At 43.2% G+C, this 26,572-nt stretch overlaps 45 non-coding genes across 45 annotated transcripts; all 45 read right to left on the bottom strand.

The window, feature by feature from the left end:
- Positions 1-487: 487 nt before the first annotated feature.
- Positions 488-559, bottom strand: trnag-ucc (transfer RNA glycine (anticodon UCC)). Its single transcript has one exon. It is a non-coding gene; the product is annotated as a tRNA-Gly (tRNA).
- A 513-nt stretch (positions 560-1,072) lies between these two features.
- trnag-ucc (transfer RNA glycine (anticodon UCC)) lies at positions 1,073-1,144 on the bottom strand. The gene has a single exon. It is a non-coding gene; the product is annotated as a tRNA-Gly (tRNA).
- Positions 1,145-1,661: 517 nt separating this feature from the next.
- On the bottom strand, positions 1,662-1,733 carry trnag-ucc (transfer RNA glycine (anticodon UCC)). The gene has a single exon. It is a non-coding gene; the product is annotated as a tRNA-Gly (tRNA).
- A 513-nt stretch (positions 1,734-2,246) lies between these two features.
- trnag-ucc (transfer RNA glycine (anticodon UCC)) lies at positions 2,247-2,318 on the bottom strand. Its single transcript has one exon. It is a non-coding gene; the product is annotated as a tRNA-Gly (tRNA).
- Positions 2,319-2,831: 513 nt separating this feature from the next.
- On the bottom strand, positions 2,832-2,903 carry trnag-ucc (transfer RNA glycine (anticodon UCC)). The gene has a single exon. It is a non-coding gene; the product is annotated as a tRNA-Gly (tRNA).
- A 517-nt stretch (positions 2,904-3,420) lies between these two features.
- Positions 3,421-3,492, bottom strand: trnag-ucc (transfer RNA glycine (anticodon UCC)). The gene has a single exon. It is a non-coding gene; the product is annotated as a tRNA-Gly (tRNA).
- Positions 3,493-4,005: 513 nt separating this feature from the next.
- On the bottom strand, positions 4,006-4,077 carry trnag-ucc (transfer RNA glycine (anticodon UCC)). The gene has a single exon. It is a non-coding gene; the product is annotated as a tRNA-Gly (tRNA).
- Positions 4,078-4,594: 517 nt separating this feature from the next.
- trnag-ucc (transfer RNA glycine (anticodon UCC)) lies at positions 4,595-4,666 on the bottom strand. The gene has a single exon. It is a non-coding gene; the product is annotated as a tRNA-Gly (tRNA).
- Positions 4,667-5,179: 513 nt separating this feature from the next.
- trnag-ucc (transfer RNA glycine (anticodon UCC)) lies at positions 5,180-5,251 on the bottom strand. The gene has a single exon. It is a non-coding gene; the product is annotated as a tRNA-Gly (tRNA).
- Positions 5,252-5,768: 517 nt separating this feature from the next.
- On the bottom strand, positions 5,769-5,840 carry trnag-ucc (transfer RNA glycine (anticodon UCC)). The gene has a single exon. It is a non-coding gene; the product is annotated as a tRNA-Gly (tRNA).
- A 516-nt stretch (positions 5,841-6,356) lies between these two features.
- On the bottom strand, positions 6,357-6,428 carry trnag-ucc (transfer RNA glycine (anticodon UCC)). The gene has a single exon. It is a non-coding gene; the product is annotated as a tRNA-Gly (tRNA).
- A 517-nt stretch (positions 6,429-6,945) lies between these two features.
- trnag-ucc (transfer RNA glycine (anticodon UCC)) lies at positions 6,946-7,017 on the bottom strand. The gene has a single exon. It is a non-coding gene; the product is annotated as a tRNA-Gly (tRNA).
- A 513-nt stretch (positions 7,018-7,530) lies between these two features.
- Positions 7,531-7,602, bottom strand: trnag-ucc (transfer RNA glycine (anticodon UCC)). The gene has a single exon. It is a non-coding gene; the product is annotated as a tRNA-Gly (tRNA).
- A 517-nt stretch (positions 7,603-8,119) lies between these two features.
- On the bottom strand, positions 8,120-8,191 carry trnag-ucc (transfer RNA glycine (anticodon UCC)). Its single transcript has one exon. It is a non-coding gene; the product is annotated as a tRNA-Gly (tRNA).
- A 514-nt stretch (positions 8,192-8,705) lies between these two features.
- Positions 8,706-8,777, bottom strand: trnag-ucc (transfer RNA glycine (anticodon UCC)). The gene has a single exon. It is a non-coding gene; the product is annotated as a tRNA-Gly (tRNA).
- Positions 8,778-9,290: 513 nt separating this feature from the next.
- trnag-ucc (transfer RNA glycine (anticodon UCC)) lies at positions 9,291-9,362 on the bottom strand. Its single transcript has one exon. It is a non-coding gene; the product is annotated as a tRNA-Gly (tRNA).
- Positions 9,363-9,879: 517 nt separating this feature from the next.
- trnag-ucc (transfer RNA glycine (anticodon UCC)) lies at positions 9,880-9,951 on the bottom strand. The gene has a single exon. It is a non-coding gene; the product is annotated as a tRNA-Gly (tRNA).
- Positions 9,952-10,467: 516 nt separating this feature from the next.
- Positions 10,468-10,539, bottom strand: trnag-ucc (transfer RNA glycine (anticodon UCC)). The gene has a single exon. It is a non-coding gene; the product is annotated as a tRNA-Gly (tRNA).
- A 514-nt stretch (positions 10,540-11,053) lies between these two features.
- On the bottom strand, positions 11,054-11,125 carry trnag-ucc (transfer RNA glycine (anticodon UCC)). Its single transcript has one exon. It is a non-coding gene; the product is annotated as a tRNA-Gly (tRNA).
- Positions 11,126-11,642: 517 nt separating this feature from the next.
- Positions 11,643-11,714, bottom strand: trnag-ucc (transfer RNA glycine (anticodon UCC)). The gene has a single exon. It is a non-coding gene; the product is annotated as a tRNA-Gly (tRNA).
- A 513-nt stretch (positions 11,715-12,227) lies between these two features.
- Positions 12,228-12,299, bottom strand: trnag-ucc (transfer RNA glycine (anticodon UCC)). The gene has a single exon. It is a non-coding gene; the product is annotated as a tRNA-Gly (tRNA).
- A 517-nt stretch (positions 12,300-12,816) lies between these two features.
- Positions 12,817-12,888, bottom strand: trnag-ucc (transfer RNA glycine (anticodon UCC)). The gene has a single exon. It is a non-coding gene; the product is annotated as a tRNA-Gly (tRNA).
- A 514-nt stretch (positions 12,889-13,402) lies between these two features.
- Positions 13,403-13,474, bottom strand: trnag-ucc (transfer RNA glycine (anticodon UCC)). The gene has a single exon. It is a non-coding gene; the product is annotated as a tRNA-Gly (tRNA).
- A 513-nt stretch (positions 13,475-13,987) lies between these two features.
- On the bottom strand, positions 13,988-14,059 carry trnag-ucc (transfer RNA glycine (anticodon UCC)). Its single transcript has one exon. It is a non-coding gene; the product is annotated as a tRNA-Gly (tRNA).
- A 514-nt stretch (positions 14,060-14,573) lies between these two features.
- trnag-ucc (transfer RNA glycine (anticodon UCC)) lies at positions 14,574-14,645 on the bottom strand. The gene has a single exon. It is a non-coding gene; the product is annotated as a tRNA-Gly (tRNA).
- Positions 14,646-15,158: 513 nt separating this feature from the next.
- trnag-ucc (transfer RNA glycine (anticodon UCC)) lies at positions 15,159-15,230 on the bottom strand. Its single transcript has one exon. It is a non-coding gene; the product is annotated as a tRNA-Gly (tRNA).
- A 517-nt stretch (positions 15,231-15,747) lies between these two features.
- trnag-ucc (transfer RNA glycine (anticodon UCC)) lies at positions 15,748-15,819 on the bottom strand. The gene has a single exon. It is a non-coding gene; the product is annotated as a tRNA-Gly (tRNA).
- Positions 15,820-16,335: 516 nt separating this feature from the next.
- trnag-ucc (transfer RNA glycine (anticodon UCC)) lies at positions 16,336-16,407 on the bottom strand. The gene has a single exon. It is a non-coding gene; the product is annotated as a tRNA-Gly (tRNA).
- Positions 16,408-16,920: 513 nt separating this feature from the next.
- On the bottom strand, positions 16,921-16,992 carry trnag-ucc (transfer RNA glycine (anticodon UCC)). The gene has a single exon. It is a non-coding gene; the product is annotated as a tRNA-Gly (tRNA).
- Positions 16,993-17,509: 517 nt separating this feature from the next.
- trnag-ucc (transfer RNA glycine (anticodon UCC)) lies at positions 17,510-17,581 on the bottom strand. The gene has a single exon. It is a non-coding gene; the product is annotated as a tRNA-Gly (tRNA).
- Positions 17,582-18,098: 517 nt separating this feature from the next.
- Positions 18,099-18,170, bottom strand: trnag-ucc (transfer RNA glycine (anticodon UCC)). Its single transcript has one exon. It is a non-coding gene; the product is annotated as a tRNA-Gly (tRNA).
- Positions 18,171-18,684: 514 nt separating this feature from the next.
- On the bottom strand, positions 18,685-18,756 carry trnag-ucc (transfer RNA glycine (anticodon UCC)). Its single transcript has one exon. It is a non-coding gene; the product is annotated as a tRNA-Gly (tRNA).
- Positions 18,757-19,273: 517 nt separating this feature from the next.
- On the bottom strand, positions 19,274-19,345 carry trnag-ucc (transfer RNA glycine (anticodon UCC)). The gene has a single exon. It is a non-coding gene; the product is annotated as a tRNA-Gly (tRNA).
- A 513-nt stretch (positions 19,346-19,858) lies between these two features.
- trnag-ucc (transfer RNA glycine (anticodon UCC)) lies at positions 19,859-19,930 on the bottom strand. The gene has a single exon. It is a non-coding gene; the product is annotated as a tRNA-Gly (tRNA).
- A 517-nt stretch (positions 19,931-20,447) lies between these two features.
- On the bottom strand, positions 20,448-20,519 carry trnag-ucc (transfer RNA glycine (anticodon UCC)). Its single transcript has one exon. It is a non-coding gene; the product is annotated as a tRNA-Gly (tRNA).
- Positions 20,520-21,036: 517 nt separating this feature from the next.
- On the bottom strand, positions 21,037-21,108 carry trnag-ucc (transfer RNA glycine (anticodon UCC)). The gene has a single exon. It is a non-coding gene; the product is annotated as a tRNA-Gly (tRNA).
- Positions 21,109-21,625: 517 nt separating this feature from the next.
- Positions 21,626-21,697, bottom strand: trnag-ucc (transfer RNA glycine (anticodon UCC)). The gene has a single exon. It is a non-coding gene; the product is annotated as a tRNA-Gly (tRNA).
- A 517-nt stretch (positions 21,698-22,214) lies between these two features.
- Positions 22,215-22,286, bottom strand: trnag-ucc (transfer RNA glycine (anticodon UCC)). The gene has a single exon. It is a non-coding gene; the product is annotated as a tRNA-Gly (tRNA).
- Positions 22,287-22,799: 513 nt separating this feature from the next.
- Positions 22,800-22,871, bottom strand: trnag-ucc (transfer RNA glycine (anticodon UCC)). Its single transcript has one exon. It is a non-coding gene; the product is annotated as a tRNA-Gly (tRNA).
- A 517-nt stretch (positions 22,872-23,388) lies between these two features.
- On the bottom strand, positions 23,389-23,460 carry trnag-ucc (transfer RNA glycine (anticodon UCC)). The gene has a single exon. It is a non-coding gene; the product is annotated as a tRNA-Gly (tRNA).
- Positions 23,461-23,977: 517 nt separating this feature from the next.
- Positions 23,978-24,049, bottom strand: trnag-ucc (transfer RNA glycine (anticodon UCC)). Its single transcript has one exon. It is a non-coding gene; the product is annotated as a tRNA-Gly (tRNA).
- A 514-nt stretch (positions 24,050-24,563) lies between these two features.
- Positions 24,564-24,635, bottom strand: trnag-ucc (transfer RNA glycine (anticodon UCC)). Its single transcript has one exon. It is a non-coding gene; the product is annotated as a tRNA-Gly (tRNA).
- A 517-nt stretch (positions 24,636-25,152) lies between these two features.
- Positions 25,153-25,224, bottom strand: trnag-ucc (transfer RNA glycine (anticodon UCC)). The gene has a single exon. It is a non-coding gene; the product is annotated as a tRNA-Gly (tRNA).
- Positions 25,225-25,741: 517 nt separating this feature from the next.
- trnag-ucc (transfer RNA glycine (anticodon UCC)) lies at positions 25,742-25,813 on the bottom strand. The gene has a single exon. It is a non-coding gene; the product is annotated as a tRNA-Gly (tRNA).
- Positions 25,814-26,327: 514 nt separating this feature from the next.
- On the bottom strand, positions 26,328-26,399 carry trnag-ucc (transfer RNA glycine (anticodon UCC)). The gene has a single exon. It is a non-coding gene; the product is annotated as a tRNA-Gly (tRNA).
- Between the last annotated feature and the right edge of the window lie 173 nt (positions 26,400-26,572).

Genomic DNA, 26,572 nt, shown 5'->3' with positions numbered 1-26,572 from the left:
AAAGTCCAGCAAACCGAAACGTGATTTGGCAGATGCGATTGAGTGATGACACATTTACTTTCGACCTTAACCAACAGGCCTGGTCTCTGGGTTCCATGGTGTAATGGTCAGCACCCTGGACTCTGAAACCAGTGTTCCAAGTCTCGGTGGAACCTTGTAAATTAAGGGGTGCACGCTTCAAAGTTCTTAAATTAAGAATTAAAATACCCGCCACATTGTTCCCAAGCTTGAATAGAAATCAAATGTGATAAGGAGAAAAGTCAGACAATGCAACTCCTGTCATCCACAAACTTTGACGTCCATAGAAGTCACCAAGTCTACTTAACAAGACACAAATTCAATCATCCACCAGACATTTTTGGCCGCGCAAGCACAGCCACATGCCAATCTCCAACCACTTATTAAAGACATTAACCCCAAAATGTTGAAAAAGATCAGCCACCTTGTCTATCCCATCAATTGACACATGACAACTAGCTTCAACGACTGCATTGGCTGGGAATCGAACCCAGGTCAACTGCTTGGAAGGCAGCTATGCTAGCCACTATACCACCAATGCACAAATAGGTCTGTTCATAATGACACAAAGTCCAGCAAACCGAAACGTGATTTGGCAGATGCGATTGAGTGATGACACATTTACTTTCGACCTTAACCAACAGGCCTGGTCTCTGGGTTCCATGGTGTAATGGTCAGCACTCTGGACTCTGAAACCAGTGTTCCAAGTCTCGGTGGAACCTTGTCAACTAAGAGGTGCACGCTTCAAAATTCTTAAATTAAGAATTAAAATACACACCACATTGTTCCCAAGCTTGAATAGAAATCAAATGTGATCAGGAGAAAAGTCAGACAATGCAACTCCTGTCGTCCACAAACTTTGACGTCCATAGAAGTCACCAAGTCTACTTAACAAGACAGAAATTCAATCATCCACCAGACATTTTTGGCCGCGCAAGCACAGCCACATGCCAATCTCCAACCACTTATTAAAGACATTAACCCCAAAATGTTGAAAAAGATCAGCCACCTTGTCTATCCCATCAATTGACACATGACAACTAGCTTCAACGACTGCATTGGCTGGGAATTGAACCCAGGTCAACTGCTTGGAAGGCAGCTATGCTAGCCACTATACCACCAATGCACAAATAGGTCTGTTCATAATGACACAAAGTCCAGCAAACCGAAACGTGATTTGGCAGATGCGATTGAGTGATGACACATTTACTTTCGACCTTAACCAACAGGCCTGGTCTCTGGGTTCCATGGTGTAATGGTCAGCACTCTGGACTCTGAAACCAGTGTTCCAAGTCTCGGTGGAACCTTGTCAACTAAGAGGTGCACGCTTCAAAATTCTTAAATTAAGAATTAAAATACACACCACATTGTTCCCAAGCTTGAATAGAAATCAAATGTGATCAGGAGAAAAGTCAGACAATGCAACTCCTGTCGTCCACAAACTTTGACGTCCATAGAAGTCACCAAGTCTACTTAACAAGACACAAATTCAATCATCCACCAGACATTTTTGGCCGCGCAAGCACAGCCACATGCCAATCTCCAACCACTTTGTTATTAAAGACATTAACCCCAAAATGTTGAAAAAGATCAGCCACCTTGTCTATCCCATCAATTGACACATGACAACTAGCTTCAACGACTGCATTGGCTGGGAATCGAACCCAGGTCAACTGCTTGGAAGGCAGCTATGCTAGCCACTATACCACCAATGCACAAATAGGTCTGTTCATAATGACACAAAGTCCAGCAAACCGAAACGTGATTTGGCAGATGCGATTGAGTGATGACACATTTACTTTCGACCTTAACCAACAGGCCTGGTCTCTGGGTTCCATGGTGTAATGGTCAGCACCCTGGACTCTGAAACCAGTGTTCCAAGTCTCGGTGGAACCTTGTAAATTAAGGGGTGCACGCTTCAAAGTTCTTAAATTAAGAATTAAAATACCCGCCACATTGTTCCCAAGCTTGAATAGAAATCAAATGTGATAAGGAGAAAAGTCAGACAATGCAACTCCTGTCATCCACAAACTTTGACGTCCATAGAAGTCACCAAGTCTACTTAACAAGACACAAATTCAATCATCCACCAGACATTTTTGGCCGCGCAAGCACAGCCACATGCCAATCTCCAACCACTTATTAAAGACATTAACCCCAAAATGTTGAAAAAGATCAGCCACCTTGTCTATCCCATCAATTGACACATGACAACTAGCTTCAACGACTGCATTGGCTGGGAATCGAACCCAGGTCAACTGCTTGGAAGGCAGCTATGCTAGCCACTATACCACCAATGCACAAATAGGTCTGTTCATAATGACACAAAGTCCAGCAAACCGAAACGTGATTTGGCAGATGCGATTGAGTGATGACACATTTACTTTCGACCTTAACCAACAGGCCTGGTCTCTGGGTTCCATGGTGTAATGGTCAGCACTCTGGACTCTGAAACCAGTGTTCCAAGTCTCGGTGGAACCTTGTCAACTAAGAGGTGCACGCTTCAAAATTCTTAAATTAAGAATTAAAATACACACCACATTGTTCCCAAGCTTGAATAGAAATCAAATGTGATCAGGAGAAAAGTCAGACAATGCAACTCCTGTCGTCCACAAACTTTGACGTCCATAGAAGTCACCAAGTCTACTTAACAAGACAGAAATTCAATCATCCACCAGACATTTTTGGCCGCGCAAGCACAGCCACATGCCAATCTCCAACCACTTATTAAAGACATTAACCCCAAAATGTTGAAAAAGATCAGCCACCTTGTCTATCCCATCAATTGACACATGACAACTAGCTTCAACGACTGCATTGGCTGGGAATCGAACCCAGGTCAACTGCTTGGAAGGCAGCTATGCTAGCCACTATACCACCAATGCACAAATAGGTCTGTTCATAATGACACAAAGTCCAGCAAACCGAAACGTGATTTGGCAGATGCGATTGAGTGATGACACATTTACTTTCGACCTTAACCAACAGGCCTGGTCTCTGGGTTCCATGGTGTAATGGTCAGCACTCTGGACTCTGAAACCAGTGTTCCAAGTCTCGGTGGAACCTTGTCAACTAAGAGGTGCACGCTTCAAAATTCTTAAATTAAGAATTAAAATACACACCACATTGTTCCCAAGCTTGAATAGAAATCAAATGTGATCAGGAGAAAAGTCAGACAATGCAACTCCTGTCGTCCACAAACTTTGACGTCCATAGAAGTCACCAAGTCTACTTAACAAGACACAAATTCAATCATCCACCAGACATTTTTGGCCGCGCAAGCACAGCCACATGCCAATCTCCAACCACTTTGTTATTAAAGACATTAACCCCAAAATGTTGAAAAAGATCAGCCACCTTGTCTATCCCATCAATTGACACATGACAACTAGCTTCAACGACTGCATTGGCTGGGAATCGAACCCAGGTCAACTGCTTGGAAGGCAGCTATGCTAGCCACTATACCACCAATGCACAAATAGGTCTGTTCATAATGACACAAAGTCCAGCAAACCGAAACGTGATTTGGCAGATGCGATTGAGTGATGACACATTTACTTTCGACCTTAACCAACAGGCCTGGTCTCTGGGTTCCATGGTGTAATGGTCAGCACCCTGGACTCTGAAACCAGTGTTCCAAGTCTCGGTGGAACCTTGTAAATTAAGGGGTGCACGCTTCAAAGTTCTTAAATTAAGAATTAAAATACCCGCCACATTGTTCCCAAGCTTGAATAGAAATCAAATGTGATAAGGAGAAAAGTCAGACAATGCAACTCCTGTCATCCACAAACTTTGACGTCCATAGAAGTCACCAAGTCTACTTAACAAGACACAAATTCAATCATCCACCAGACATTTTTGGCCGCGCAAGCACAGCCACATGCCAATCTCCAACCACTTATTAAAGACATTAACCCCAAAATGTTGAAAAAGATCAGCCACCTTGTCTATCCCATCAATTGACACATGACAACTAGCTTCAACGACTGCATTGGCTGGGAATCGAACCCAGGTCAACTGCTTGGAAGGCAGCTATGCTAGCCACTATACCACCAACGCACAAATAGGTCTGTTCATAATGACACAAAGTCCAGCAAACCGAAACGTGATTTGGCAGATGCGATTGAGTGATGACACATTTACTTTCGACCTTAACCAACAGGCCTGGTCTCTGGGTTCCATGGTGTAATGGTCAGCACCCTGGACTCTGAAACCAGTGTTCCAAGTCTCGGTGGAACCTTGTAAATTAAGGGGTGCACGCTTCAAAGTTCTTAAATTAAGAATTAAAATACCCGCCACATTGTTCCCAAGCTTGAATAGAAATCAAATGTGATAAGGAGAAAAGTCAGACAATGCAACTCCTGTCATCCACAAACTTTGACGTCCATAGAAGTCACCAAGTCTACTTAACAAGACACAAATTCAATCATCCACCAGACATTTTTGGCCGCGCAAGCACAGCCACATGCCAATCTCCAACCACTTTGTTATTAAAGACATTAACCCCAAAATGTTGAAAAAGATCAGCCACCTTGTCTATCCCATCAATTGACACATGACAACTAGCTTCATTGACTGCATTGGCTGGGAATCGAACCCAGGTCAACTGTTTGGAAGGCAGCTATGCTAGCCACTATACCACCAATGCACAAGTAGGTCTGATCATAATGACACAAAGTCGAGCAAACCGAAACGTGATTTGGCAGATGCGATTGAGTGATGACACATTTACTTTCGACCTTAACCAACAGGCCTGGTCTCTGGGTTCCATGGTGTAATGGTCAGCACTCTGGACTCTGAAACCAGTGTTCCAAGTCTCGGTGGAACCTTGTCAACTAAGAGGTGCACGCTTCAAAATTCTTAAATTAAGAATTAAAATACACACCACATTGTTCCCAAGCTTGAATAGAAATCAAATGTGATAAGGAGAAAAGTCAGACAATGCAACTCCTGTCATCCACAAACTTTGACGTCCATAGAAGTCACCAAGTCTACTTAACAAGACACAAATTCAATCATCCACCAGACATTTTTGGCCGCGCAAGCACAGCCACATGCCAATCTCCAACCACTTATTAAAGACATTAACCCCAAAATGTTGAAAAAGATCAGCCACCTTGTCTATCCCATCAATTGACACATGACAACTAGCTTCAACGACTGCATTGGCTGGGAATCGAACCCAGGTCAACTGCTTGGAAGGCAGCTATGCTAGCCACTATGCCACCAATGCACAAATAGGTCTGTTCATAATGACACAAAGTCCAGCAAACCGAAACGTGATTTGGCAGATGCGATTGAGTGATGACACATTTACTTTCGACCTTAACCAACAGGCCTGGTCTCTGGGTTCCATGGTGTAATGGTCAGCACCCTGGACTCTGAAACCAGTGTTCCAAGTCTCGGTGGAACCTTGTAAATTAAGGGGTGCACGCTTCAAAGTTCTTAAATTAAGAATTAAAATACCCGCCACATTGTTCCCAAGCTTGAATAGAAATCAAATGTGATAAGGAGAAAAGTCAGACAATGCAACTCCTGTCATCCACAAACTTTGACGTCCATAGAAGTCACCAAGTCTACTTAACAAGACACAAATTCAATCATCCACCAGACATTTTTGGCCGCGCAAGCACAGCCACATGCCAATCTCCAACCACTTTGTTATTAAAGACATTAACCCCAAAATGTTGAAAAAGATCAGCCACCTTGTCTATCCCATCAATTGACACATGACAACTAGCTTCAACGATTGCATTGGCTGGGAATCGAACCCAGGTCAACTGCTTGGAAGGCAGCTATGCTAGCCACTATACCACCAATGCACAAATAGGTCTGTTCATAATGACACAAAGTCGAGCAAACCGAAACGTGATTTGGCAGATGCGATTGAGTGATGACACATTTACTTTCGACCTTAACCAACAGGCCTGGTCTCTGGGTTCCATGGTGTAATGGTCAGCACTCTGGACTCTGAAACCAGTGTTCCAAGTCTCGGTGGAACCTTGTCAACTAAGAGGTGCACGCTTCAAAATTCTTAAATTAAGAATTAAAATACACACCACATTGTTCCCAAGCTTGAATAGAAATCAAATGTGATAAGGAGAAAATCAGACAATGCAACTCCTGTCATCCACAAACTTTGACGTCCATAGAAGTCACCAAGTCTACTTAACAAGACACAAATTCAATCATCCACCAGACATTTTTGGCCGCGCAAGCACAGCCACATGCCAATCTCCAACCACTTTGTTATTAAAGACATTAACCCCAAAATGTTGAAAAAGATCAGCCACCTTGTCTATCCCATCAATTGACACATGACAACTAGCTTCATTGACTGCATTGGCTGGGAATCGAACCCAGGTCAACTGTTTGGAAGGCAGCTATGCTAGCCACTATACCACCAATGCACAAGTAGGTCTGATCATAATGACACAAAGTCGAGCAAACCGAAACGTGATTTGGCAGATGCGATTGAGTGATGACACATTTACTTTCGACCTTAACCAACAGGCCTGGTCTCTGGGTTCCATGGTGTAATGGTCAGCACTCTGGACTCTGAAACCAGTGTTCCAAGTCTCGGTGGAACCTTGTCAACTAAGAGGTGCACGCTTCAAAATTCTTAAATTAAGAATTAAAATACACACCACATTGTTCCCAAGCTTGAATAGAAATCAAATGTGATAAGGAGAAAAGTCAGACAATGCAACTCCTGTCATCCACAAACTTTGACGTCCATAGAAGTCACCAAGTCTACTTAACAAGACACAAATTCAATCATCCACCAGACATTTTTGGCCGCGCAAGCACAGCCACATGCCAATCTCCAACCACTTTGTTATTAAAGACATTAACCCCAAAATGTTGAAAAAGATCAGCCACCTTGTCTATCCCATCAATTGACACATGACAACTAGCTTCATTGACTGCATTGGCTGGGAATCAAACCCAGGTCAACTGTTTGGAAGGCAGCTATGCTAGCCACTATACCACCAATGCACAAGTAGGTCTGATCATAATGACACAAAGTCGAGCAAACCGAAACGTGATTTGGCAGATGCTATTGAGTGATGACACATTTACTTTCGACCTTAACCAACAGGCCTGGTCTCTGGGTTCCATGGTGTAATGGTCAGCACTCTGGACTCTGAAACCAGTGTTCCAAGTCTCGGTGGAACCTTGTCAACTAAGAGGTGCACGCTTCAAAATTCTTAAATTAAGAATTAAAATACACACCACATTGTTCCCAAGCTTGAATAGAAATCAAATGTGATAAGGAGAAAAGTCAGACAATGCAACTCCTGTCATCCACAAACTTTGACGTCCATAGAAGTCACCAAGTCTACTTAACAAGACACAAATTCAATCATCCACCAGACATTTTTGGCCGCGCAAGCACAGCCACATGCCAATCTCCAACCACTTATTAAAGACATTAACCCCAAAATGTTGAAAAAGATCAGCCACCTTGTCTATCCCATCAATTGACACATGACAACTAGCTTCAACGACTGCATTGGCTGGGAATCGAACCCAGGTCAACTGCTTGGAAGGCAGCTATGCTAGCCACTATACCACCAATGCACAAATAGGTCTGTTCATAATGACACAAAGTCGAGCAAACCGAAACGTGATTTGGCAGATGCGATTGAGTGATGACACATTTACTTTCGACCTTAACCAACAGGCCTGGTCTCTGGGTTCCATGGTGTAATGGTCAGCACTCTGGACTCTGAAACCAGTGTTCCAAGTCTCGGTGGAACCTTGTCAACTAAGAGGTGCACGCTTCAAAATTCTTAAATTAAGAATTAAAATACACACCACATTGTTCCCAAGCTTGAATAGAAATCAAATGTGATAAGGAGAAAAGTCAGACAATGCAACTCCTGTCATCCACAAACTTTGACGTCCATAGAAGTCACCAAGTCTACTTAACAAGACACAAATTCAATCATCCACCAGACATTTTTGGCCGCGCAAGCACAGCCACATGCCAATCTCCAACCACTTTGTTATTAAAGACATTAACCCCAAAATGTTGAAAAAGATCAGCCACCTTGTCTATCCCATCAATTGACACATGACAACTAGCTTCATTGACTGCATTGGCTGGGAATCGAACCCAGGTCAACTGCTTGGAAGGCAGCTATGCTAGCCACTATACCACCAATGCACAAATAGGTCTGTTCATAATGACACAAAGTCGAGCAAACCGAAACGTGATTTGGCAGATGCGATTGAGTGATGACACATTTACTTTCGACCTTAACCAACAGGCCTGGTCTCTGGGTTCCATGGTGTAATGGTCAGCACTCTGGACTCTGAAACCAGTGTTCCAAGTCTCGGTGGAACCTTGTCAACTAAGAGGTGCACGCTTCAAAATTCTTAAATTAAGAATTAAAATACACACCACATTGTTCCCAAGCTTGAATAGAAATCAAATGTGATAAGGAGAAAAGTCAGACAACGCAACTCCTGTCGTCCACAAACTTTGACGTCCATAGAAGTCACCAAGTCTACTTAACAAGACACAAATTCAATCATCCACCAGACATTTTTGGCCGCGCAAGCACAGCCACATGCCAATCTCCAACCACTGTTATTAAAGACATTAACCCCAAAATGTTGAAAAGATCAGCCACCTTGTCTATCCCATCAATTGACACATGACAACTAGCTTCAATGACTGCATTGGCTGGGAATCGAACCCAGGTCAACTGCTTGGAAGGCAGCTATGCTAGCCACTATACCACCAATGCACAAATAGGTCTGTTCATAATGACACAAAGTCGAGCAAACCGAAACGTGATTTGGCAGATGCGATTGAGTGATGACACATTTACTTTCGACCTTAACCAACAGGCCTGGTCTCTGGGTTCCATGGTGTAATGGTCAGCACTCTGGACTCTGAAACCAGTGTTCCAAGTCTCGGTGGAACCTTGTCAACTAAGAGGTGCACGCTTCAAAATTCTTAAATTAAGAATTAAAATACCCGCCACATTGTTCCCAAGCTTGAATAGAAATCAAATGTGATAAGGAGAAAAGTCAGACAATGCAACTCCTGTCATCCACAAACTTTGACGTCCATAGAAGTCACCAAGTCTACTTAACAAGACACAAATTCAATCATCCACCAGACATTTTTGGCCGCGCAAGCACAGCCACATGCCAATCTCCAACCACTTATTAAAGACATTAACCCCAAAATGTTGAAAAAGATCAGCCACCTTGTCTATCCCATCAATTGACACATGACAACTAGCTTCAACGACTGCATTGGCTGGGAATCGAACCCAGGTCAACTGCTTGGAAGGCAGCTATGCTAGCCACTATGCCACCAATGCACAAATAGGTCTGTTCATAATGACACAAAGTCCAGCAAACCGAAACGTGATTTGGCAGATGCGATTGAGTGATGACACATTTACTTTCGACCTTAACCAACAGGCCTGGTCTCTGGGTTCCATGGTGTAATGGTCAGCACCCTGGACTCTGAAACCAGTGTTCCAAGTCTCGGTGGAACCTTGTAAATTAAGGGGTGCACGCTTCAAAGTTCTTAAATTAAGAATTAAAATACCCGCCACATTGTTCCCAAGCTTGAATAGAAATCAAATGTGATAAGGAGAAAAGTCAGACAATGCAACTCCTGTCATCCACAAACTTTGACGTCCATAGAAGTCACCAAGTCTACTTAACAAGACACAAATTCAATCATCCACCAGACATTTTTGGCCGCGCAAGCACAGCCACATGCCAATCTCCAACCACTTTGTTATTAAAGACATTAACCCCAAAATGTTGAAAAAGATCAGCCACCTTGTCTATCCCATCAATTGACACATGACAACTAGCTTCAACGATTGCATTGGCTGGGAATCGAACCCAGGTCAACTGCTTGGAAGGCAGCTATGCTAGCCACTATACCACCAATGCACAAATAGGTCTGTTCATAATGACACAAAGTCGAGCAAACCGAAACGTGATTTGGCAGATGCGATTGAGTGATGACACATTTACTTTCGACCTTAACCAACAGGCCTGGTCTCTGGGTTCCATGGTGTAATGGTCAGCACTCTGGACTCTGAAACCAGTGTTCCAAGTCTCGGTGGAACCTTGTCAACTAAGAGGTGCACGCTTCAAAATTCTTAAATTAAGAATTAAAATACACACCACATTGTTCCCAAGCTTGAATAGAAATCAAATGTGATAAGGAGAAAATCAGACAATGCAACTCCTGTCATCCACAAACTTTGACGTCCATAGAAGTCACCAAGTCTACTTAACAAGACACAAATTCAATCATCCACCAGACATTTTTGGCCGCGCAAGCACAGCCACATGCCAATCTCCAACCACTTTGTTATTAAAGACATTAACCCCAAAATGTTGAAAAAGATCAGCCACCTTGTCTATCCCATCAATTGACACATGACAACTAGCTTCATTGACTGCATTGGCTGGGAATCGAACCCAGGTCAACTGTTTGGAAGGCAGCTATGCTAGCCACTATACCACCAATGCACAAGTAGGTCTGATCATAATGACACAAAGTCGAGCAAACCGAAACGTGATTTGGCAGATGCGATTGAGTGATGACACATTTACTTTCGACCTTAACCAACAGGCCTGGTCTCTGGGTTCCATGGTGTAATGGTCAGCACTCTGGACTCTGAAACCAGTGTTCCAAGTCTCGGTGGAACCTTGTCAACTAAGAGGTGCACGCTTCAAAATTCTTAAATTAAGAATTAAAATACACACCACATTGTTCCCAAGCTTGAATAGAAATCAAATGTGATAAGGAGAAAAGTCAGACAATGCAACTCCTGTCATCCACAAACTTTGACGTCCATAGAAGTCACCAAGTCTACTTAACAAGACACAAATTCAATCATCCACCAGACATTTTTGGCCGCGCAAGCACAGCCACATGCCAATCTCCAACCACTGTTATTAAAGACATTAACCCCAAAATGTTGAAAAGATCAGCCACCTTGTCTATCCCATCAATTGACACATGACAACTAGCTTCAATGACTGCATTGGCTGGGAATCGAACCCAGGTCAACTGCTTGGAAGGCAGCTATGCTAGCCACTATACCACCAATGCACAAATAGGTCTGTTCATAATGACACAAAGTCGAGCAAACCGAAACGTGATTTGGCAGATGCGATTGAGTGATGACACATTTACTTTCGACCTTAACCAACAGGCCTGGTCTCTGGGTTCCATGGTGTAATGGTCAGCACTCTGGACTCTGAAACCAGTGTTCCAAGTCTCGGTGGAACCTTGTCAACTAAGAGGTGCACGCTTCAAAATTCTTAAATTAAGAATTAAAATACCCGCCACATTGTTCCCAAGCTTGAATAGAAATCAAATGTGATAAGGAGAAAAGTCAGACAATGCAACTCCTGTCATCCACAAACTTTGACGTCCATAGAAGTCACCAAGTCTACTTAACAAGACACAAATTCAATCATCCACCAGACATTTTTGGCCGCGCAAGCACAGCCACATGCCAATCTCCAACCACTTTGTTATTAAAGACATTAACCCCAAAATGTTGAAAAAGATCAGCCACCTTGTCTATCCCATCAATTGACACATGACAACTAGCTTCATTGACTGCATTGGCTGGGAATCAAACCCAGGTCAACTGTTTGGAAGGCAGCTATGCTAGCCACTATACCACCAATGCACAAGTAGGTCTGATCATAATGACACAAAGTCGAGCAAACCGAAACGTGATTTGGCAGATGCTATTGAGTGATGACACATTTACTTTCGACCTTAACCAACAGGCCTGGTCTCTGGGTTCCATGGTGTAATGGTCAGCACTCTGGACTCTGAAACCAGTGTTCCAAGTCTCGGTGGAACCTTGTCAACTAAGAGGTGCACGCTTCAAAATTCTTAAATTAAGAATTAAAATACACACCACATTGTTCCCAAGCTTGAATAGAAATCAAATGTGATAAGGAGAAAAGTCAGACAATGCAACTCCTGTCATCCACAAACTTTGACGTCCATAGAAGTCACCAAGTCTACTTAACAAGACACAAATTCAATCATCCACCAGACATTTTTGGCCGCGCAAGCACAGCCACATGCCAATCTCCAACCACTTATTAAAGACATTAACCCCAAAATGTTGAAAAAGATCAGCCACCTTGTCTATCCCATCAATTGACACATGACAACTAGCTTCAACGACTGCATTGGCTGGGAATCGAACCCAGGTCAACTGCTTGGAAGGCAGCTATGCTAGCCACTATACCACCAATGCACAAATAGGTCTGTTCATAATGACACAAAGTCGAGCAAACCGAAACGTGATTTGGCAGATGCGATTGAGTGATGACACATTTACTTTCGACCTTAACCAACAGGCCTGGTCTCTGGGTTCCATGGTGTAATGGTCAGCACTCTGGACTCTGAAACCAGTGTTCCAAGTCTCGGTGGAACCTTGTCAACTAAGAGGTGCACGCTTCAAAATTCTTAAATTAAGAATTAAAATACACACCACATTGTTCCCAAGCTTGAATAGAAATCAAATGTGATAAGGAGAAAAGTCAGACAATGCAACTCCTGTCATCCACAAACTTTGACGTCCATAGAAGTCACCAAGTCTACTTAACAAGACACAAATTCAATCATCCACCAGACATTTTTGGCCGCGCAAGCACAGCCACATGCCAATCTCCAACCACTTTGTTATTAAAGACATTAACCCCAAAATGTTGAAAAAGATCAGCCACCTTGTCTATCCCATCAATTGACACATGACAACTAGCTTCATTGACTGCATTGGCTGGGAATCGAACCCAGGTCAACTGCTTGGAAGGCAGCTATGCTAGCCACTATACCACCAATGCACAAATAGGTCTGTTCATAATGACACAAAGTCGAGCAAACCGAAACGTGATTTGGCAGATGCGATTGAGTGATGACACATTTACTTTCGACCTTAACCAACAGGCCTGGTCTCTGGGTTCCATGGTGTAATGGTCAGCACTCTGGACTCTGAAACCAGTGTTCCAAGTCTCGGTGGAACCTTGTCAACTAAGAGGTGCACGCTTCAAAATTCTTAAATTAAGAATTAAAATACACACCACATTGTTCCCAAGCTTGAATAGAAATCAAATGTGATAAGGAGAAAAGTCAGACAACGCAACTCCTGTCGTCCACAAACTTTGACGTCCATAGAAGTCACCAAGTCTACTTAACAAGACACAAATTCAATCATCCACCAGACATTTTTGGCCGCGCAAGCACAGCCACATGCCAATCTCCAACCACTGTTATTAAAGACATTAACCCCAAAATGTTGAAAAGATCAGCCACCTTGTCTATCCCATCAATTGACACATGACAACTAGCTTCAATGACTGCATTGGCTGGGAATCGAACCCAGGTCAACTGCTTGGAAGGCAGCTATGCTAGCCACTATACCACCAATGCACAAATAGGTCTGTTCATAATGACACAAAGTCGAGCAAACCGAAACGTGATTTGGCAGATGCGATTGAGTGATGACACATTTACTTTCGACCTTAACCAACAGGCCTGGTCTCTGGGTTCCATGGTGTAATGGTCAGCACTCTGGACTCTGAAACCAGTGTTCCAAGTCTCGGTGGAACCTTGTCAACTAAGAGGTGCACGCTTCAAAATTCTTAAATTAAGAATTAAAATACCCGCCACATTGTTCCCAAGCTTGAATAGAAATCAAATGTGATAAGGAGAAAAGTCAGACAATGCAACTCCTGTCATCCACAAACTTTGACGTCCATAGAAGTCACCAAGTCTACTTAACAAGACACAAATTCAATCATCCACCAGACATTTTTGGCCGCGCAAGCACAGCCACATGCCAATCTCCAACCACTTATTAAAGACATTAACCCCAAAATGTTGAAAAAGATCAGCCACCTTGTCTATCCCATCAATTGACACATGACAACTAGCTTCAACGACTGCATTGGCTGGGAATCGAACCCAGGTCAACTGCTTGGAAGGCAGCTATGCTAGCCACTATACCACCAATGCACAAATAGGTCTGTTCATAATGACACAAAGTCCAGCAAACCGAAACGTGATTTGGCAGATGCGATTGAGTGATGACACATTTACTTTCGACCTTAACCAACAGGCCTGGTCTCTGGGTTCCATGGTGTAATGGTCAGCACTCTGGACTCTGAAACCAGTGTTCCAAGTCTCGGTGGAACCTTGTCAACTAAGAGGTGCACGCTTCAAAATTCTTAAATTAAGAATTAAAATACACACCACATTGTTCCCAAGCTTGAATAGAAATCAAATGTGATAAGGAGAAAAGTCAGACAACGCAACTCCTGTCGTCCACAAACTTTGACGTCCATAGAAGTCACCAAGTCTACTTAACAAGACACAAATTCAATCATCCACCAGACATTTTTGGCCGCGCAAGCACAGCCACATGCCAATCTCCAACCACTGTTATTAAAGACATTAACCCCAAAATGTTGAAAAGATCAGCCACCTTGTCTATCCCATCAATTGACACATGACAACTAGCTTCAATGACTGCATTGGCTGGGAATCGAACCCAGGTCAACTGCTTGGAAGGCAGCTATGCTAGCCACTATACCACCAATGCACAAATAGGTCTGTTCATAATGACACAAAGTCGAGCAAACCGAAACGTGATTTGGCAGATGCGATTGAGTGATGACACATTTACTTTCGACCTTAACCAACAGGCCTGGTCTCTGGGTTCCATGGTGTAATGGTCAGCACTCTGGACTCTGAAACCAGTGTTCCAAGTCTCGGTGGAACCTTGTCAACTAAGAGGTGCACGCTTCAAAATTCTTAAATTAAGAATTAAAATACCCGCCACATTGTTCCCAAGCTTGAATAGAAATCAAATGTGATAAGGAGAAAAGTCAGACAATGCAACTCCTGTCATCCACAAACTTTGACGTCCATAGAAGTCACCAAGTCTACTTAACAAGACACAAATTCAATCATCCACCAGACATTTTTGGCCGCGCAAGCACAGCCACATGCCAATCTCCAACCACTTATTAAAGACATTAACCCCAAAATGTTGAAAAAGATCAGCCACCTTGTCTATCCCATCAATTGACACATGACAACTAGCTTCAACGACTGCATTGGCTGGGAATCGAACCCAGGTCAACTGCTTGGAAGGCAGCTATGCTAGCCACTATACCACCAATGCACAAATAGGTCTGTTCATAATGACACAAAGTCCAGCAAACCGAAACGTGATTTGGCAGATGCGATTGAGTGATGACACATTTACTTTCGACCTTAACCAACAGGCCTGGTCTCTGGGTTCCATGGTGTAATGGTCAGCACCCTGGACTCTGAAACCAGTGTTCCAAGTCTCGGTGGAACCTTGTAAATTAAGGGGTGCACGCTTCAAAGTTCTTAAATTAAGAATTAAAATACCCGCCACATTGTTCCCAAGCTTGAATAGAAATCAAATGTGATAAGGGGAAAAGTCAGACAATGCAACTCCTGTCATCCACAAACTTCGACGTCCATAGAAGTCACCAAGTCTACTTAACAAGACACAAATTCAATCATCCACCAGACATTTTTGGCCGCGCAAGCACAGCCACATGCCAATCTCCAACCACTTTGTTATTAAAGACATTAACCCCAAAATGTTGAAAAAGATCAGCCACCTTGTCTATCCCATCAATTGACACATGACAACTAGCTTCAACGATTGCATTGGCTGGGAATCGAACCCAGGTCAACTGCTTGGAAGGCAGCTATGCTAGCCACTATACCACCAATGCACAAATAGGTCTGTTCATAATGACACAAAGTCGAGCAAACCGAAACGTGATTTGGCAGATGCGATTGAGTGATGACACATTTACTTTCGACCTTAACCAACAGGCCTGGTCTCTGGGTTCCATGGTGTAATGGTCAGCACTCTGGACTCTGAAACCAGTGTTCCAAGTCTCGGTGGAACCTTGTCAACTAAGAGGTGCACGCTTCTAAATTCTTAAATTAAGAATTAAAATACACACCACATTGTTCCCAAGCTTGAATAGAAATCAAATGTGATAAGGAGAAAATCAGACAATGCAACTCCTGTCATCCACAAACTTTGACGTCCATAGAAGTCACCAAGTCTACTTAACAAGACACAAATTCAATCATCCACCAGACATTTTTGGCCGCGCAAGCACAGCCACATGCCAATCTCCAACCACTTTGTTATTAAAGACATTAACCCCAAAATGTTGAAAAAGATCAGCCACCTTGTCTATCCCATCAATTGACACATGACAACTAGCTTCATTGACTGCATTGGCTGGGAATCGAACCCAGGTCAACTGTTTGGAAGGCAGCTATGCTAGCCACTATACCACCAATGCACAAGTAGGTCTGATCATAATGACACAAAGTCGAGCAAACCGAAACGTGATTTGGCAGATGCGATTGAGTGATGACACATTTACTTTCGACCTTAACCAACAGGCCTGGTCTCTGGGTTCCATGGTGTAATGGTCAGCACTCTGGACTCTGAAACCAGTGTTCCAAGTCTCGGTGGAACCTTGTCAACTAAGAGGTGCACGCTTCAAAATTCTTAAATTAAGAATTAAAATACACACCACATTGTTCCCAAGCTTGAATAGAAATCAAATGTGATAAGGAGAAAAGTCAGACAATGCAACTCCTGTCATCCACAAACTTTGACGTCCATAGAAGTCACCAAGTCTACTTAACAAGACACAAATTCAATCATCCACCAGACATTTTTGGCCGCGCAAGCACAGCCACATGCCAATCTCCAACCACTTATTAAAGACATTAACCCCAAAATGTTGAAAAAGATCAGCCACCTTGTCTATCCCATCAATTGACACATGACAACTAGCTTCAACGACTGCATTGGCTGGGAATCGAACCCAGGTCAACTGCTTGGAAGGCAGCTATGCTAGCCACTATACCACCAATGCACAAATAGGTCTGTTCATAATGACACAAAGTCGAGCAAACCGAAACGTGATTTGGCAGATGCGATTGAGTGATGACACATTTACTTTCGACCTTAACCAACAGGCCTGGTCTCTGGGTTCCATGGTGTAATGGTCAGCACTCTGGACTCTGAAACCAGTGTTCCAAGTCTCGGTGGAACCTTGTCAACTAAGAGGTGCACGCTTCAAAATTCTTAAATTAAGAATTAAAATACACACCACATTGTTCCCAAGCTTGAATAGAAATCAAATGTGATAAGGAGAAAAGTCAGACAATGCAACTCCTGTCATCCACAAACTTTGACGTCCATAGAAGTCACCAAGTCTACTTAACAAGACACAAATTCAATCATCCACCAGACATTTTTGGCCGCGCAAGCACAGCCACATGCCAATCTCCAACCACTTTGTTATTAAAGACATTAACCCCAAAATGTTGAAAAAGATCAGCCACCTTGTCTATCCCATCAATTGACACATGACAACTAGCTTCATTGACTGCATTGGCTGGGAATCGAACCCAGGTCAACTGCTTGGAAGGCAGCTATGCTAGCCACTATACCACCAATGCACAAATAGGTCTGTTCATAATGACACAAAGTCGAGCAAACCGAAACGTGATTTGGCAGATGCGATTGAGTGATGACACATTTACTTTCGACCTTAACCAACAGGCCTGGTCTCTGGGTTCCATGGTGTAATGGTCAGCACTCTGGACTCTGAAACCAGTGTTCCAAGTCTCGGTGGAACCTTGTCAACTAAGAGGTGCACGCTTCAAAATTCTTAAATTAAGAATTAAAATACACACCACATTGTTCCCAAGCTTGAATAGAAATCAAATGTGATAAGGAGAAAAGTCAGACAACGCAACTCCTGTCGTCCACAAACTTTGACGTCCATAGAAGTCACCAAGTCTACTTAACAAGACACAAATTCAATCATCCACCAGACATTTTTGGCCGCGCAAGCACAGCCACATGCCAATCTCCAACCACTTTGTTATTAAAGACATTAACCCCAAAATGTTGAAAAAGATCAGCCACCTTGTCTATCCCATCAATTGACACATGACAACTAGCTTCATTGACTGCATTGGCTGGGAATCGAACCCAGGTCAACTGCTTGGAAGGCAGCTATGCTAGCCACTATACCACCAATGCACAAATAGGTCTGTTCATAATGACACAAAGTCGAGCAAACCGAAACGTGATTTGGCAGATGCGATTGAGTGATGACACATTTACTTTCGACCTTAAGCAACAGGCCTGGTCTCTGGGTTCCATGGTGTAATGGTCAGCACTCTGGACTCTGAAACCAGTGTTCCAAGTCTCGGTGGAACCTTGTCAACTAAGAGGTGCACGCTTCAAAATTCTTAAATTAAGAATTAAAATACACACCACATTGTTCCCAAGCTTGAATAGAAATCAAATGTGATAAGGAGAAAAGTCAGACAACGCAACTCCTGTCGTCCACAAACTTTGACGTCCATAGAAGTCACCAAGTCTACTTAACAAGACACAAATTCAATCATCCACCAGACATTTTTGGCCGCGCAAGCACAGCCACATGCCAATCTCCAACCACTGTTATTAAAGACATTAACCCCAAAATGTTGAAAAGATCAGCCACCTTGTCTATCCCATCAATTGACACATGACAACTAGCTTCAATGACTGCATTGGCTGGGAATCGAACCCAGGTCAACTGCTTGGAAGGCAGCTATGCTAGCCACTATACCACCAATGCACAAATAGGTCTGTTCATAATGACACAAAGTCGAGCAAACCGAAACGTGATTTGGCAGATGCGATTGAGTGATGACACATTTACTTTCGACCTTAACCAACAGGCCTGGTCTCTGGGTTCCATGGTGTAATGGTCAGCACTCTGGACTCTGAAACCAGTGTTCCAAGTCTCGGTGGAACCTTGTCAACTAAGAGGTGCACGCTTCAAAATTCTTAAATTAAGAATTAAAATACCCGCCACATTGTTCCCAAGCTTGAATAGAAATCAAATGTGATAAGGAGAAAAGTCAGACAATGCAACTCCTGTCATCCACAAACTTTGACGTCCATAGAAGTCACCAAGTCTACTTAACAAGACACAAATTCAATCATCCACCAGACATTTTTGGCCGCGCAAGCACAGCCACATGCCAATCTCCAACCACTTTGTTATTAAAGACATTAACCCCAAAATGTTGAAAAAGATCAGCCACCTTGTCTATCCCATCAATTGACACATGACAACTAGCTTCATTGACTGCATTGGCTGGGAATCAAACCCAGGTCAACTGTTTGGAAGGCAGCTATGCTAGCCACTATACCACCAATGCACAAGTAGGTCTGATCATAATGACACAAAGTCGAGCAAACCGAAACGTGATTTGGCAGATGCGATTGAGTGATGACACATTTACTTTCGACCTTAACCAACAGGCCTGGTCTCTGGGTTCCATGGTGTAATGGTCAGCACTCTGGACTCTGAAACCAGTGTTCCAAGTCTCGGTGGAACCTTGTCAACTAAGAGGTGCACGCTTCAAAATTCTTAAATTAAGAATTAAAATACACACCACATTGTTCCCAAGCTTGAATAGAAATCAAATGTGATAAGGAGAAAAGTCAGACAATGCAACTCCTGTCATCCACAAACTTTGACGTCCATAGAAGTCACCAAGTCTACTTAACAAGACACAAATTCAATCATCCACCAGACATTTTTGGCCGCGCAAGCACAGCCACATGCCAATCTCCAACCACTTATTAAAGACATTAACCCCAAAATGTTGAAAAAGATCAGCCACCTTGTCTATCCCATCAATTGACACATGACAACTAGCTTCAACGACTGCATTGGCTGGGAATCGAACCCAGGTCAACTGCTTGGAAGGCAGCTATGCTAGCCACTATACCACCAATGCACAAATAGGTCTGTTCATAATGACACAAAGTCGAGCAAACCGAAACGTGATTTGGCAGATGCGATTGAGTGATGACACATTTACTTTCGACCTTAACCAACAGGCCTGGTCTCTGGGTTCCATGGTGTAATGGTCAGCACTCTGGACTCTGAAACCAGTGTTCCAAGTCTCGGTGGAACCTTGTCAACTAAGAGGTGCACGCTTCAAAATTCTTAAATTAAGAATTAAAATACACACCACATTGTTCCCAAGCTTGAATAGAAATCAAATGTGATCAGGAGAAAAGTCAGACAATGCAACTCCTGTCGTCCACAAACTTTGACGTCCATAGAAGTCACCAAGTCTACTTAACAAGACACAAATTCAATCATCCACCAGACATTTTTGGCCGCGCAAGCACAGCCACATGCCAATCTCCAACCACTTTGTTATTAAAGACATTAACCCCAAAATGTTGAAAAAGATCAGCCACCTTGTCTATCCCATCAATTGACACATGACAACTAGCTTCAACGACTGCATTGGCTGGGAATCGAACCCAGGTCAACTGCTTGGAAGGCAGCTATGCTAGCCACTATACCACCAATGCACAAATAGGTCTGTTCATAATGACACAAAGTCGAGCAAACCGAAACGTGATTTGGCAGATGCGATTGAGTGATGACACATTTACTTTCGACCTTAACCAACAGGCCTGGTCTCTGGGTTCCATGGTGTAATGGTCAGCACTCTGGACTCTGAAACCAGTGTTCCAAGTCTCGGTGGAACCTTGTCAACTAAGAGGTGCACGCTTCAAAATTCTTAAATTAAGAATTAAAATACCCGCCACATTGTTCCCAAGCTTGAATAGAAATCAAATGTGATAAGGAGAAAAGTCAGACAATGCAACTCCTGTCATCCACAAACTTTGACGTCCATAGAAGTCACCAAGTCTACTTAACAAGACACAAATTCAATCATCCACCAGACATTTTTGGCCGCGCAAGCACAGCCACATGCCAATCTCCAACCACTTTGTTATTAAAGACATTAACCCCAAAATGTTGAAAAAGATCAGCCACCTTGTCTATCCCATCAATTGACACATGACAACTAGCTTCAACGACTGCATTGGCTGGGAATCGAACCCAGGTCAACTGCTTGGAAGGCAGCTATGCTAGCCACTATACCACCAATGCACAAATAGGTCTGTTCATAATGACACAAAGTCGAGCAAACCGAAACGTGATTTGGCAGATGCGATTGAGTGATGACACATTTACTTTCGACCTTAACCAACAGGCCTGGTCTCTGGGTTCCATGGTGTAATGGTCAGCACTCTGGACTCTGAAACCAGTGTTCCAAGTCTCGGTGGAACCTTGTCAACTAAGAGGTGCACGCTTCAAAATTCTTAAATTAAGAATTAAAATACACACCACATTGTTCCCAAGCTTGAATAGAAATCAAATGTGATCAGGAGAAAAGTCAGACAATGCAACTCCTGTCGTCCACAAACTTTGACGTCCATAGAAGTCACCAAGTCTACTTAACAAGACACAAATTCAATCATCCACCAGACATTTTTGGCCGCGCAAGCACAGCCACATGCCAATCTCCAACCACTTTGTTATTAAAGACATTAACCCCAAAATGTTGAAAAAGATCAGCCACCTTGTCTATCCCATCAATTGACACATGACAACTAGCTTCAACGACTGCATTGGCTGGGAATCGAACCCAGGTCAACTGCTTGGAAGGCAGCTATGCTAGCCACTATACCACCAATGCACAAATAGGTCTGTTCATAATGACACAAAGTCGAGCAAACCGAAACGTGATTTGGCAGATGCGATTGAGTGATGACACATTTACTTTCGACCTTAACCAACAGGCCTGGTCTCTGGGTTCCATGGTGTAATGGTCAGCACTCTGGACTCTGAAACCAGTGTTCCAAGTCTCGGTGGAACCTTGTCAACTAAGAGGTGCACGCTTCAAAATTCTTAAATTAAGAATTAAAATACCCGCCACATTGTTCCCAAGCTTGAATAGAAATCAAATGTGATAAGGAGAAAAGTCAGACAATGCAACTCCTGTCATCCACAAACTTTGACGTCCATAGAAGTCACCAAGTCTACTTAACAAGACACAAATTCAATCATCCACCAGACATTTTTGGCCGCGCAAGCACAGCCACATGCCAATCTCCAACCACTTTGTTATTAAAGACATTAACCCCAAAATGTTGAAAAAGATCAGCCACCTTGTCTATCCCATCAATTGACACATGACAACTAGCTTCATTGACTGCATTGGCTGGGAATCGAACCCAGGTCAACTGTTTGGAAGGCAGCTATGCTAGCCACTATACCACCAATGCACAAGTAGGTCTGATCATAATGACACAAAGTCGAGCAAACCGAAACGTGATTTGGCAGATGCGATTGAGTGATGACACATTTACTTTCGACCTTAACCAACAGGCCTGGTCTCTGGGTTCCATGGTGTAATGGTCAGCACTCTGGACTCTGAAACCAGTGTTCCAAGTCTCGGTGGAACCTTGTCAACTAAGAGGTGCACGCTTCAAAATTCTTAAATTAAGAATTAAAATACACACCACATTGTTCCCAAGCTTGAATAGAAATCAAATGTGATCAGGAGAAAAGTCAGACAATGCAACTCCTGTCGTCCACAAACTTTGACGTCCATAGAAGTCACCAAGTCTACTTAACAAGACACAAATTCAATCATCCACCAGACATTTTTGGCCGCGCAAGCACAGCCACATGCCAATCTCCAACCACTTATTAAAGACATTAACCCCAAAATGTTGAAAAAGATCAGCCACCTTGTCTATCCCATCAATTGACACATGACAACTAGCTTCAACGACTGCATTGGCTGGGAATCGAACCCAGGTCAACTGCTTGGAAGGCAGCTATGCTAGCCACTATACCACCAATGCACAAATAGGTCTGTTCATAATGACACAAAGTCGAGCAAACCGAAACGTGATTTGGCAGATGCGATTGAGTGATGACACATTTACTTTCGACCTTAACCAACAGGCCTGGTCTCTGGGTTCCATGGTGTAATGGTCAGCACTCTGGACTCTGAAACCAGTGTTCCAAGTCTCGGTGGAACCTTGTCAACTAAGAGGTGCACGCTTCAAAATTCTTAAATTAAGAATTAAAATACCCGCCACATTGTTCCCAAGCTTGAATAGAAATCAAATGTGATAAGGAGAAAAGTCAGACAATGCAACTCCTGTCATCCACAAACTTTGACGTCCATAGAAGTCACCAAGTCTACTTAACAAGACACAAATTCAATCATCCACCAGACATTTTTGGCCGCGCAAGCACAGCCACATGCCAATCTCCAACCACTTTGTTATTAAAGACATTAACCCCAAAATGTTGAAAAAGATCAGCCACCTTGTCTATCCCATCAATTGACACATGACAACTAGCTTCATTGACTGCATTGGCTGGGAATCGAACCCAGGTCAACTGTTTGGAAGGCAGCTATGCTAGCCACTATACCACCAATGCACAAGTAGGTCTGATCATAATGACACAAAGTCGAGCAAACCGAAACGTGATTTGGCAGATGCGATTGAGTGATGACACATTTACTTTCGACCTTAACCAACAGGCCTGGTCTCTGGGTTCCATGGTGTAATGGTCAGCACTCTGGACTCTGAAACCAGTGTTCCAAGTCTCGGTGGAACCTTGTCAACTAAGAGGTGCACGCTTCAAAATTCTTAAATTAAGAATTAAAATACACACCACATTGTTCCCAAGCTTGAATAGAAATCAAATGTGATCAGGAGAAAAGTCAGACAATGCAACTCCTGTCGTCCACAAACTTTGACGTCCATAGAAGTCACCAAGTCTACTTAACAAGACACAAATTCAATCATCCACCAGACATTTTTGGCCGCGCAAGCACAGCCACATGCCAATCTCCAACCACTTTGTTATTAAAGACATTAACCCCAAAATGTTGAAAAAGATCAGCCACCTTGTCTATCCCATCAATTGACACATGACAACTAGCTTCATTGACTGCATTGGCTGGGAATCGAACCCAGGTCAACTGCTTGGAAGGCAGCTATGCTAGCCACTATACCACCAATGCACAAATAGGTCTGTTCATAATGACACAAAGTCGAGCAAACCGAAACGTGATTTGGCAGATGCGATTGAGTGATGACACATTTACTTTCGACCTTAACCAACAGGCCTGGTCTCTGGGTTCCATGGTGTAATGGTCAGCACTCTGGACTCTGAAACCAGTGTTCCAAGTCTCGGTGGAACCTTGTCAACTAAGAGGTGCACGCTTCAAAATTCTTAAATTAAGAATTAAAATACACACCACATTGTTCCCAAGCTTGAATAGAAATCAAATGTGATAAGGAGAAAAGTCAGACAACGCAACTCCTGTCGTCCACAAACTTTGACGTCCATAGAAGTCACCAAGTCTACTTAACAAGACACAAATTCAATCATCCACCAGACATTTTTGGCTGCGCAAGCACAGCCACATGCCAATCTCCAACCACTGTTATTAAAGACATTAACCCCAAAATGTTGAAAAGATCAGCCACCTTGTCTATCCCATCAATTGACACATGACAACTAGCTTCAATGACTGCATTGGCTGGGAATCGAACCCAGGTCAACTGCTTGGAAGGCAGCTATGCTAGCCACTATACCACCAATGCACAAATAGGTCTGTTCATAATGACACAAAGTCGAGCAAACCGAAACGTGATTTGGCAGATGCGATTGAGTGATGACACATTTACTTTCGACCTTAACCAACAGGCCTGGTCTCTGGGTTCCATGGTGTAATGGTCAGCACTCTGGACTCTGAAACCAGTGTTCCAAGTCTCGGTGGAACCTTGTCAACTAAGAGGTGCACGCTTCAAAATTCTTAAATTAAGAATTAAAATACCCGCCACATTGTTCCCAAGCTTGAATAGAAATCAAATGTGATAAGGAGAAAAGTCAGACAATGCAACTCCTGTCATCCACAAACTTTGACGTCCATAGAAGTCACCAAGTCTACTTAACAAGACACAAATTCAATCATCCACCAGACATTTTTGGCCGCGCAAGCACAGCCACATGCCAATCTCCAACCACTTTGTTATTAAAGACATTAACCCCAAAATGTTGAAAAAGATCAGCCACCTTGTCTATCCCATCAATTGACACATGACAACTAGCTTCAACGACTGCATTGGCTGGGAATCGAACCCAGGTCAACTGCTTGGAAGGCAGCTATGCTAGCCACTATACCACCAATGCACAAATAGGTCTGTTCATAATGACACAAAGTCGAGCAAACCGAAACGTGATTTGGCAGATGCGATTGAGTGATGACACATTTACTTTCGACCTTAACCAACAGGCCTGGTCTCTGGGTTCCATGGTGTAATGGTCAGCACTCTGGACTCTGAAACCAGTGTTCCAAGTCTCGGTGGAACCTTGTCAACTAAGAGGTGCACGCTTCAAAATTCTTAAATTAAGAATTAAAATACACACCACATTGTTCCCAAGCTTGAATAGAAATCAAATGTGATAAGGAGAAAAGTCAGACAATGCAACTCCTGTCATCCACAAACTTTGACGTCCATAGAAGTCACCAAGTCTACTTAACAAGACACAAATTCAATCATCCACCAGACATTTTTGGCCGCGCAAGCACAGCCACATGCCAATCTCCAACCACTTTGTTATTAAAGACATTAACCCCAAAATGTTGAAAAAGATCAGCCACCTTGTCTATCCCATCAATTGACACATGACAACTAGCTTCATTGACTGCATTGGCTGGGAATCGAACCCAGGTCAACTGCTTGGAAGGCAGCTATGCTAGCCACTATACCACCAATGCACAAATAGGTCTGTTCATAATGACACAAAGTCGAGCAAACCGAAACGTGATTTGGCAGATGCGATTGAGTGATGACACATTTACTTTCGACCTTAACCAACAGGCCTGGTCTCTGGGTTCCATGGTGTAATGGTCAGCACTCTGGACTCTGAAACCAGTGTTCCAAGTCTCGGTGGAACCTTGTCAACTAAGAGGTGCACGCTTCAAAATTCTTAAATTAAGAATTAAAATACACACCACATTGTTCCCAAGCTTGAATAGAAATCAAATGTGATAAGGAGAAAAGTCAGACAACGCAACTCCTGTCGTCCACAAACTTTGACGTCCATAGAAGTCACCAAGTCTACTTAACAAGACACAAATTCAATCATCCACCAGACATTTTTGGCTGCGCAAGCACAGCCACATGCCAATCTCCAACCACTGTTATTAAAGACATTAACCCCAAAATGTTGAAAAGATCAGCCACCTTGTCTATCCCATCAATTGACACATGACAACTAGCTTCAATGACTGCATTGGCTGGGAATCGAACCCAGGTCAACTGCTTGGAAGGCAGCTATGCTAGCCACTATACCACCAATGCACAAATAGGTCTGTTCATAATGACACAAAGTCGAGCAAACCGAAACGTGATTTGGCAGATGCGATTGAGTGATGACACATTTACTTTCGACCTTAACCAACAGGCCTGGTCTCTGGGTTCCATGGTGTAATGGTCAGCACTCTGGACTCTGAAACCAGTGTTCCAAGTCTCGG

The sequence above is a fragment of the Anarhichas minor genome, unplaced genomic scaffold, assembly GCF_050575085.1.
Source record: "Anarhichas minor isolate MPS153535 unplaced genomic scaffold, ASM5057508v1 ptg000005l, whole genome shotgun sequence".
Classification (NCBI taxonomy): Eukaryota; Metazoa; Chordata; class Actinopteri; order Perciformes; family Anarhichadidae; genus Anarhichas; species Anarhichas minor.
Note: the sequence above shows the minus strand (reverse complement) of the source record. Positions and strands in the feature narration are given on the sequence as shown.